The sequence below is a fragment of the Mustela erminea genome, chromosome 14 (assembly GCF_009829155.1).
Source record: "Mustela erminea isolate mMusErm1 chromosome 14, mMusErm1.Pri, whole genome shotgun sequence".
Taxonomy (NCBI): domain Eukaryota; kingdom Metazoa; phylum Chordata; class Mammalia; order Carnivora; family Mustelidae; genus Mustela; species Mustela erminea.
The window spans coordinates 25,709,242-25,720,040 of record NC_045627.1 but is presented as its reverse complement, the minus strand read 5'-3'; the positions used below and the strand labels follow the sequence as shown (position 1 = coordinate 25,720,040).

The following is a 10,799-nucleotide window of genomic DNA, read 5'->3' as shown; positions in this document are numbered from 1 at the left end:
AGTGGGTTAAGCCGCTGCCATCGGCTGGGGTCATGATCTCAGGGTCCTGGGATCGAGTCCCGCATCGGGCTCTCTGCTCAGTGGGGAGCCTGCTTCCCTCTCTCTCTCTCTCTCTGCCTGCCTCTCTGCCTACTTGTGATCTCTCTCTGTCAAATAAATAAATAAAATCTTAAAAAAAAAAAAAAGAAAATACACAAATCACTAGTAAACACATGCAAAAAATGCTCAATCATTAGTCATTATGCAAACCAAGTTAACATCACAAGAATGGCTATAGAATAAAAGACATAAAAATAAGTGTTATATAGAGAATAGATTGGTGGTTTCCAGAGGTAGGGGTTGGGGGTAGCTTAAGTGGGTAAAAGGTAAAAACTTCTAGTTATAAAATAAATAAGCCCTAGAGATGTAATGTGCAGCATGATGACTATAGTTAATAATAGTGTATTGCATATCTGAAAGTCACTGAGAACAGATCTTCATATCACAAGAAAAAATGTAACTGTGTGATAACGGATGTTAACTAGACTTATTGTAGTAATCATTTTGCAATGTACACACACAACAAATCATTATGTTGTATATCTGAAAAAATGTAATATTATATGTCAATTATGTCACAATTTTTTAAAAGAAGTGTTAACAAGGATGTGGAGAAATTAGAACTCTCATATATTGCTGGTGGAAATGTAAAGTGGCACAACCACTTTGGATAACAGTCTAGAGCTTGTCACAGGGTTAAAAATAGTTATCAAATGACCCAGTATTTTCTAGGAATATATTCAAGAAAAACGAACATCTACACAACAATTTATACACAAATGTCTGTCATGTGTTACTCACAATAACCTCAAAATGTTATTCATAACAGTCTAAATGGGTCAGTTGATAAGAAAACTAGGAATGAGGGCTCTGGAGTCCCAGTATCTATATATTTAGATTCAAATTGTGGCTCTGCCACTTGGTCATCTTCTCTCTCTTTTCTGGTGGAGAAGATGAGGAGAAACCCTCTTATACTGTTGGTGGGAATGCAAGTTGGTGCAGCCACTTTGGAAAACAGTGTGAAGATTCCTTAATAAATTAAAAATAGAGCTTCCCTATGACCCTGCAATTGCACTATTGGGTATTTATCCCAAAGATTCTGATGTAGTGAAAAGAAGGGCCATCTGTACCCCAATGCTCACAGCAGCAATGGCCACAGTCGCCAAACTGTGTAAAGAACCAAAATGCCCTTCAACAGATGAATGGATAAAGAAGATATGGTCCATATATACAATGGAGTATTATGCCTCCATCAGAAAGGATGAATTGAATACCCAACTTCTATATCAACATGGACAGGACTGGAGGAGTTTATGCTGAGTGAAATAAGTCAAGCAGAGAGAGTCAAGTATCATATGATTTCACTTACTTGTGGAGCTTAAAGAATAACATAAAGGACATTGGGAGATGGAAGGAGATGGAAAGGAGAAGTGAGTTAGGGGAAATCGGAGGGGGAGACAAACCATGAGAGATAGTGGACTCTGAAAAACAAACTGAGGGTTTTAGAGGGGAAGGGGTAGGATTGGGTGAGCCTGGTGGTGGATATTGAGGAGGGAACATATTGCATAGAGCGCTGGGTGGGTGTGGTGCATAAACAATGAATGTTGGAACACTGAAAAAAATTTTAAAAAAAAGTAAAGCTCAGTTGTGAATCTTTTTTTAAAATGAGGAACGAAATTAGAACACATTGTATACTTGAAATTAATGTAATAATGTGTGTCAAATATACCAAAACAAAGAAAAAAACAGATCATAGTGTGATTTAATAATCCTCATTCTTTTGCCTTTCTAATACTAAATTTGAGTTTCTGTACTTTTTATTCCAGTGATACCCTATTTGTTTTTTCATGTAATATTTTCATTAGAATAGTTAAAATTTTATACTTTTTGTGATAATTACTTCTTTGCCCAGTGATTTTAGACATCTTTTTTCTAATTCCCAATCACATGGAGTTTTCTAGCTTTTGTTGGTGGTGTTGCTATTGATTTCTAACGTAATTGCATTTTGGGTTTTTGTTTGTTTGTTTGTTTTGGGGTTTTTTTTTAAGAGTTTTTCTTTCCTTTCCTTTTCTTTTCTTTCTCTTTTTTTTTTTTTTTTGGACAGGCAGAGATCACAAGGCAGAGGGAGAGGAAGGGAAGCAGGCTCCCTGCTGAGCAGAGAGCCCAATGTGGGGCTCCATCCCAGGACACTGGGATCATGACCTGAGCCGAAGGCAGAGGCTTTAACCCACTGAGCCACCCAGGCACCCCCACATAATTGCATTTTGGTCAGAAATGTGGCTTATATGAAACAAATTGCATGTAAATTAGATAAATTATATTAATTATATTGTCTAGTGTGAAGAGAGTTTTCAGAAAATCTTTTTAATAAATGTTCTATTTGTGCTTGAAAAAAAAAAGATCAAATAATGTTTGAATATTGTCCAATTTTTTAAGAGCTCAGGGGATAGGAAACCTTTTTCATAGTTTTTTTTCCCTTTCCTTAAAATATCTGTGCATATTTCAGTTCTGCACTTAAAAATTATTTAAGGGGAGCCTGGGTGACTCAGTTGGTTAAGTGTCTGCCTTTGGCTCAGGTCCTGATTTCAGGGTCCTGGGATGGAGCCTGCTTAGCAGGGAGTCTGTTTCTACCCTTTCCCTTTGCCCCTTCCCACCCCCTGCTTGTGGTTGTTCACACACTCTCAAATAAGTAAAATCTTTTTAAAAATTATTTAGGTAATATATAGAAATTAAAACATCAGAAGAATAGGAGAAGTCTCCCAACCTATTTCCATCCCTTAGGCTATCTATTCCACTTTTCAGGTTTCAGTTTTGATTATAGCTCTGAACAATAATTGTACTTTTATTTACATGTAAGTAAAAGATGAAAATTTTAATCATTTATAGTAACACTACTCCTTTCCTCCAATTTTGTAATTTTAGTTCTTCTACTGCTGAATAACATTAAAAGACACTTAAAAATATTTTTCTCAACCAATTTTAGAAAATACCTTCACTTCCTCCTGAATTACCAGTTATTCTATTACTTAAAAAGTTTTCTTTCTAAAAATTGATCCATTTTACTTGTTGGCATAAAATTGTTCATAATATTTCTTTATAATCCTTTTTATTTCTGTATAGTCATTAGTAAAGTTCCCTCTTTCATTGCAGATTCTAGTCATTCAATCTTTTTTCATAGGTTGATCCAGCCAAGTTTGTCAATTTTGTTGATCAGTTCAAATAACAACCCTTGGGATTCATTGATTTTTCTCTATTTTCTATTATCTCTTTTAATTTCTGCTCTAAATCTCATTTCATTCCATCCACTTCCTTTGGGCTTCTAGTCTTAAGCTGAAAGGTTATGTTGTTGATTTGTGATCTCCTATACTGTAGCCAATAGAAGGTAAACATATTATCCCTCTGAAGCATTGCTTTAGCTATATCCCATCATGGTAGATTGTCTTCATTTTCATTCATTCCAATGTATTTTCTATTTCTCTTGTGATTTATTTTGACACATTGGTTATTTAGGAATGGATGTTTAAATTCCACATATTTATATATTTCCCAATTTACCTTATTTTTCATTGTGATTATTTTGCATGATTTTTAAAATCTTTTTAAATTTAATGAGGTTTGTCATATGACCTAACATATTGCCTAACCTGAAGAATGCTCCATATGCCCTTAAACAGGAAGCAAGTATGTCTGACTCTACATGGATAAAGGAAAAATTCCTCAGCTTGATTCTGTGATTTAAACAGCATGAAACCTACTGGCCAGGGTTTGATTTGCGGGTTCAACACCAGCGGAGGAGCTCTCTCTTTCACAGGGAATTCACTTCTTACTACATGTGTTAAAAGTAACCTGTGGTTAGTTAGAAACAGTGTTTATCAGCCTCTTTCATGTCATGGCATGCCAAAAAATGGTTTTATTTACAAGGCATACTGGAGTAAACGGAAGCAGCTCCTTGTACAACGTGGCTCTTCAAACCAACAGCATAACTACACAGAGGTGAAAGGAATACCTAAGCACACTCATATCTAGAGTGACCATATGCTCCAGGCTGCTTGTTGTCCAGGTATGACTACTAATTCTTGCTTTTTCGAAAACCTTCCAGCTGGGATAATGGACTATATTTACTCTACCTATAACCTATCCAGGTAATACCAGCCACAACCACCAGGTTGGGAAGCCAAAATACAGCACTACTCCCACCAAATGGTTTTCAACACCAACTGCACATTATTTTACCCAGACAACTTACAAAAAGCCAGCACTCAGTTCTACCCTCCAGATTTTGACTCTAGGCATCTGCATGTTTAAAATCATCCATCAACAGATGAATGGACCAAGAAGATGTGGTATATATACACAATGGAATACTATGCAGCCATCAAAAGAAATGAAATCTTGCCATTTGCGACAACATGGATGGAACTAGAGCGTATCATGCTTAGCGAAATAAGTCAAGCAGAGAAAGACAACTATCATATGATCTCCCTGATATGAGGAAGTGGTGATGCAACATGGGGCTTAAGTGGGTAGGAGAAGAATCAATGAAACAAGATGGGATTGGGAGGGAGACAAACCATAAGTGACTCTTAATCTCAAAAAACAAACTGAGGGTTGCTGGAGGGAGGGGGGTTGGGAGAAGGGAGTGGGATTATGGACATTGGGGAGGGTATGTGCTTTGGTGAGTGCTGTGAAGTGTGTAAACCTGGTGATTCACAGACCTGTACCCCTGGGGATAAAAATATATGTTTATAAAAAGTAAAAAATTTAAAAAGGAAAAAAAAAATAATAATAATAATAATTAATTAAAAAAAAAAAAGCTCTAGGGTTGATTCTTTTGAATAAGGGTTAAGAATCATATCACCTAGTTTGGATAGAGCCAACCATGCAGTATCTTATCATTCTACTTTCCTTAAGCAAAATAAGGAGAAACAAACTCTAGTCTGTCCATTTTATTCCTCTCCTGCTCCAACCCAACCCCAATTTCTCTCCAAACCTTAAGAGATAACCTTTGTTACTAGCCCCCATACTCAGAACTGGTGAGACCTCCATTTATTTCTCACTAATCTTATGTGGTTGGTTTATGTTGGCACCAACGAACACCTATTAGTCATTACCCATCTCCTATCTTCCAAAAATACTAGAAATTGCTACTCTATTGATGGTACTGTTTCTTGTTTTCTAATATTGCTATTTTTGTCTACCTGTTTGGCATTTCTTTAGCCACTTTAATAGATTTTGGAAAAGGAAAAGGAAAGAAGTCTTCATCTCACCATTTTCAAAACTTTTTTTCATCATTTGATTTTTATAGGGAGCAATGTCTAGTTCTAATTATTTTCCTCAAGTACACTTTTTTGTTCTTAATACTCAGCAACAAGCCATCAGCAATCAATTCCCATTTTCCATTAAAAAAAAGGGGACACATTCCTTATGAATCCAAGATAACACTGTCAATAATAGTATTGGTTAAAAGTTGTGACATGTCTATCTCACATCCAAATTGTCATTCAGGCTCTTATTATAGAGGACAAGTAGGAGATTTGCAAAAGTAAAAACTGAAGGTGAGGAGATAGCTTTGGATAAATATCCTGAGTTGTTTAGGTCTAACTTATATCTGATACTAAGTTTATGCATAATCAGATGTTAATATCAAAATTAACAAAAAATGATGTTTTTAACAAATCTCCACTAACCTCATGTAAGTACCTTTGTGGTCAGGGTATAAATTCCGAAGTCATAAAAACTACTGGTCTCTACCACCAGTAAAACTAAGTATCTGCCTGATATGATACTCTATGTGGAAAACCCAAAAGACTCCACTCCAAAACTGCTAGAACTTATACAGGAATTCAGTAAAGTGTCAGGATATAAAATCAATGCACAGAAATCAGTTGCATTTCTCTACACCACCAGCAAGACAGAAGAAAGAGAAATTAAGGAGTCAATCCCATTTACAATTGCACCCAAAACCATAAGATACCTAGGAATAAACCTAACCAAAGAGACACAGAATCTATACTCAGAAAACTATAAAGTACTCATGAAAGAAATTGAGGAAGACACAAAGAAATGGAAAAATGTTCCATGCTCCTGGATTGGAAGAATAAATATTGTGAAAATGTCTATGCTACCTAAAGCAATCTACACATTTAATGCAATTCCTATCAAAGTACCATCCATCTTTTTCAAAGAAATGGAACAAATAATGCTAAAATTTATATGGAACCAGAAAAGACCTCGAATAGCCAAAGGGATATTGAAAAAGAAAGCCAACGTTGGTGGCATCACAATTCCGGACTTCAAGCTCTATTACAAAGCTGTCGTCATCAAGACAGCATGGTACTGGCACAAAAACAGACACATAGATCAATGGAACAGAATAGAGAGCCCAGAAATAGACCCTCAACTCTATGGTCAACTAATCTTCGACAAAGCAGGAAAGAATGTCCAATGGCAAAAAGACAGCCTCTTCAATAAATGGTGCTGGGAAAATTGGACAGCCACATGCAGAAAAATGAAATTGGACCATTTCCTTACACCACACACAAAAATAGACTCAAAATGGATGAAGGACCTCAATGTGCGAAAGGAATCCATCAAAATCCTTGAGGAGAACACAGGCAGCAACCTCTTTGACCTCAACCGCAGCAACATCTTCCTAGGAACAACGCAAAAGGCAAGGGAAGCAAGGGCAAAAATGAACTATTGGGATTTCATCAAGATCAAAAGCTTTTGCACAGCAAAGGAAACAGTTAACAAAATCAAAAGACAACTGACAGAATGGGAGAAGATATTTGCAAATGACATATCAGATAAAGGACTAGTGTCCAGAATCTATAAAGAACTTAGCAAACTCAACACCCAAAGAACAAATAATCCAATCAAGAAATGGGCAGAGGACATGAACAGACATTTCTGCAAAGAAGACATCCAGATGGCCAACAGACACATGAAAATGTGCTCCATATCACTCGGCATCAGGGAAATACAAATCAAAACCACAATGAGATATCACCTCACACCAGTCAGAATGGCTAAAATAAACAAGTCAGGAAATGACAGATGCTGGCGAGGATGCGGAGAAAGGGGAACCCTCCTACACTGTTGGTGGGAATGCAAGCTGGTGCAGCCACTCTGGAAAACAGCATGGAGGTTCCTCAAAATGTTGAAAATAGAACTGCCCTATGACCCAGCAATTGCACTATTGGGTATTTACCCTAAGGATACAAACGTAGTGATCCAAAGGGGCACATGCACCCGAATGTTTATAGCAGCAATGTCCACAATAGCCAAACTATGGAAAGAACCTAGATGTCCATCAACAGATGAATGGATCAAGAAGATGTGGTATATATACACAATGGAATACTATGCAGCCATCAAAAGAAATGAAATCTTGCCATTTGCGACAACATGGATGGAACTAGAGCGTATCATGCTTAGCGAAATAAGTCAAGCAGAGAAAGACAACTATCATATGATCTCCCTGATATGAGGAAGTGGTGATGCAACATGGGGGCTTAAGTGGGTAGGAGAAGAATAAATGAAACAAGATGGGATTGGGAGGGAGACAAACCATAAGTGACTTTTAATCTCACAAAACAAACTGAGGGTTGCTGGGGGGAGGGGGTTTGGGAGAAGGGGATGGGATTATGGACATTGGGGAGGGTATGTGCTTTGGTGAGTGCTGTGAAGTGTGTAAACCTGGTGATTCACAGACCTGTACCCCTGGGGATAGAGTATTATGCCTCCATCAGAAAGGATGAATACCCAACTTTTGTAGCAACATGGACGGGACTGGAAGAGATTATGCTGAGTGAAATAAGTCAAGCAGAGAGAGTCAATTATCATATGGTTTCACTTATTTGTGGAGCATAACAAATAGCATGGAGGACATGGGGACTTAGAGTGGAGAAGGGAGTTGGGGGAAATTGGAAGGGGAGTTGAACCATGAGAGACTATGGACTCTGAAAAACAATCTGAGGGTTTTGAAGGGACGGGGGGTGGGAGGTTGGGGTACCAGGTGGTGGGTATTATAGAGGGCACGGATTGCATGGAGCACGGGGTGTGGTGCAAAAATAATGAATACTGTTATGCTGGAAATAAAAAAAAAAAATTAAAAAAAAAAAACAAAAACTAAGTATCTGCCACTAGTAAAATTCTTGCTCACCTTAGTTACACAACTGCTGAGAAACTTCTGACTGGTGACCGGGGGAAAAGAAATCCGAAATTGGTATCAAATGCTCATAATGTTTCAACAATTTCTGAAGGATTAATAAATTTGGACCCCTCATCACTTAATCCCACCAAATTCAATGCACAAAACTCCAGTATAAACAAGTAATTTAAAAGAACCTCCCAGCACAGACTGGGAGCTGAGTGGAAGAGGAGGAGATGGCTTCCCAGACTCCTCCCCTGACCCCCAAACCCAGGGAGCTTGGCCAGAATTCCTGGAGGTTGGCCAGGATGAAGACCTGCCCCCATTTCCAATCTGATGATTTGGGTCCTACTTTACTGACAAGACCTGGATAACCAACACTTACCAGAATGCCCCACCTATTCTTCCAAGGCCATCACAGCAGACAGGAAGCAGCAATGTGAATGCTTTCAGACCTGCTTACAGTTCATTTTCTTCAAGATATGGTGCCTGTGGAAATGCATTTTATGGAAGCTATAGACCTTATAGTTATGGAGATAATGGGCTTGGCTATAACCGCCTCTGTGTGATGATCTGCCACCTAGATTTGTTCAGCAAGCTGAAGAAAGCAGCAGAGGTGCTTTTCAGTCCACTGAAGTATTGTGCATGTATTTGCCTCTCTGAGTATGATGATGGATGCTACCTTTTCAGCTGTCTGTGTTTCGGGGCTGTACTGGATGTAGCAAATCATTTTTTCCAATTAAAAATACATTTCACAAAGGGTTTTTCAGCTTTTGCTTTAGTTAGGACTATAAGGTATCTTTACAAACAGTTGCAGTGGATGATTTAAGAAGAGGCTCTGAATGAGGACCTTTGGGCAGAAAGTGAAGGAACTGTGGCTTGCCTTGATGATGAGGGCAGAGCAGCTAACTCAGCAAAATCTCGGCCAATGTTCTTATTCTTTGCGATTATTCTTAGTAGTCCTTACCTCATCTGGAAAATGCTGTCTACCCTTAATGATGAAGTAACAATATGAACTGGGCAAGTGGTGAGGATGACCACATAGTTGCTAGAGAATATGATTTTGCTGCTGTATCTGAAGAAATTTCTTTCCATGCTGGCAATATGCTAACCTTAACCTCTCAAAGAAAGCAACCCAAAGTGCATGGCTAGTTCTGGCTAGTCTTGATGGTCAAACAAGACTTACACCTTGTAATTATGTCAAAAGTCTTGGTAAGAAGTACAGAAGCAGTGGAATCCAGCAAAATTTCCAACCAACAACAATCTTACCAATGCAACACTAATTAAAGTAGCCACAGCTGCTGATTCTTTGGATGAACTGGAATCTGCCTTTGAATCTGTTTTTGTTGAAACTAATAAGGTTCCAGTTGCACCTGATCCCACTGGGAAAGGGGGAGATAAACAAGATCTTTGATATCTTTCATGTTTGCCTGCAACTGAACTATACTTTTTAAAAATTCTATCAAAAAAATTAATCTACAATCCAATGAATACATTTGTTAATGGCTATTCCAGGTGTTTTACTGCTAGAAATTATTAAAGTTGAACACTAGTGTGTTGGTCTAGTGACCTGGTTACATTTTACAAGTTGTTTCACCTAGATTTTAAGATTATGGAGCCTGCTACCGTTTTCATCTTAATTTTAAAGTAAGATTGATGAACTATAGAACAGTTTGCTACAGTAAGGGTCTTTAATGCTTTTTAAAGTTAGAGCTTAATTGGTTTGGAATCCTTAGAAATCAAGTGATAACATAAATATGAGAACAAAGGGCTACTTTTTTTTTTTTTTACAACTTTAAACTGAAGAGAAATGTTCTGATCTGTGTTAAATAAATAAATAAATAAACAGAACCTTAGAGATGGCTATAACCAAATCAAGTTCTTTAATGTTAAGGCTGCTGGTTGGCAGCCTATATAATAAAAGGTCAGTGTGTCAAAACTAGTGACATCAAAACTATACACTCCTTTCCTTCTTCCCATATTTTATTTTTTTAAAAGATTTTATCTATTTGACAGATAGAGATACAGTGAGAGGAAACACAAGCAGGGGGAGCGGGACAGTGAGAAGCAGGCTCCCGGCTGAGCAAGGGGTCTACAGCCATACCACCCTGAACACGCCCGATATCACCTGATATTGGAAGCTCAGCTGGGTTGGGACAGGTTAGTACTCGGATCAGATGCTTTTTTTTCCCATATTTTAAACAAGATTTGTGGGGAAAGAGAAATGAAACTGGATAAATTCTAAATTCAGTCAATACAAGCAAAAAAGAATAAATTCCAATATTTTGTTGCACATCACCTAAGTTAATCAGAAACCATTTTATATAAGGGTGTTTCAAATGATGTTAAAGTGAAAAAAATGTTTAGCTTATTTAAAATTCTTGTTTAGGGTCAATTTTAAATATTTAGTTCTTTAGTCAGTAAATTTTTAAAAAATATTTTAAAGTGTATTAGAAAATGGTTTTCTTTTTTATGTATTTGCTATTAAATATTATCAGTGATTTAATCAATTACCAAAAGTACTTTGTGAACAATGTGAGACTGATGAAAGCAGCTTTGTATTATTATGCTGTTTTATAAATTCAAAGTAGTAAATATGTTCATTTTC

General features: G+C 37.2%; 1 pseudogene; it reads left to right on the top strand.

Annotated features, from left to right (window-relative positions):
- The first annotated feature begins 8,427 nt into the window (after window positions 1-8,427).
- LOC116573083 lies at window positions 8,428-9,605 on the top strand (annotated as a pseudogene).
- Window positions 9,606-10,799: the final 1,194 nt, after the last annotated feature.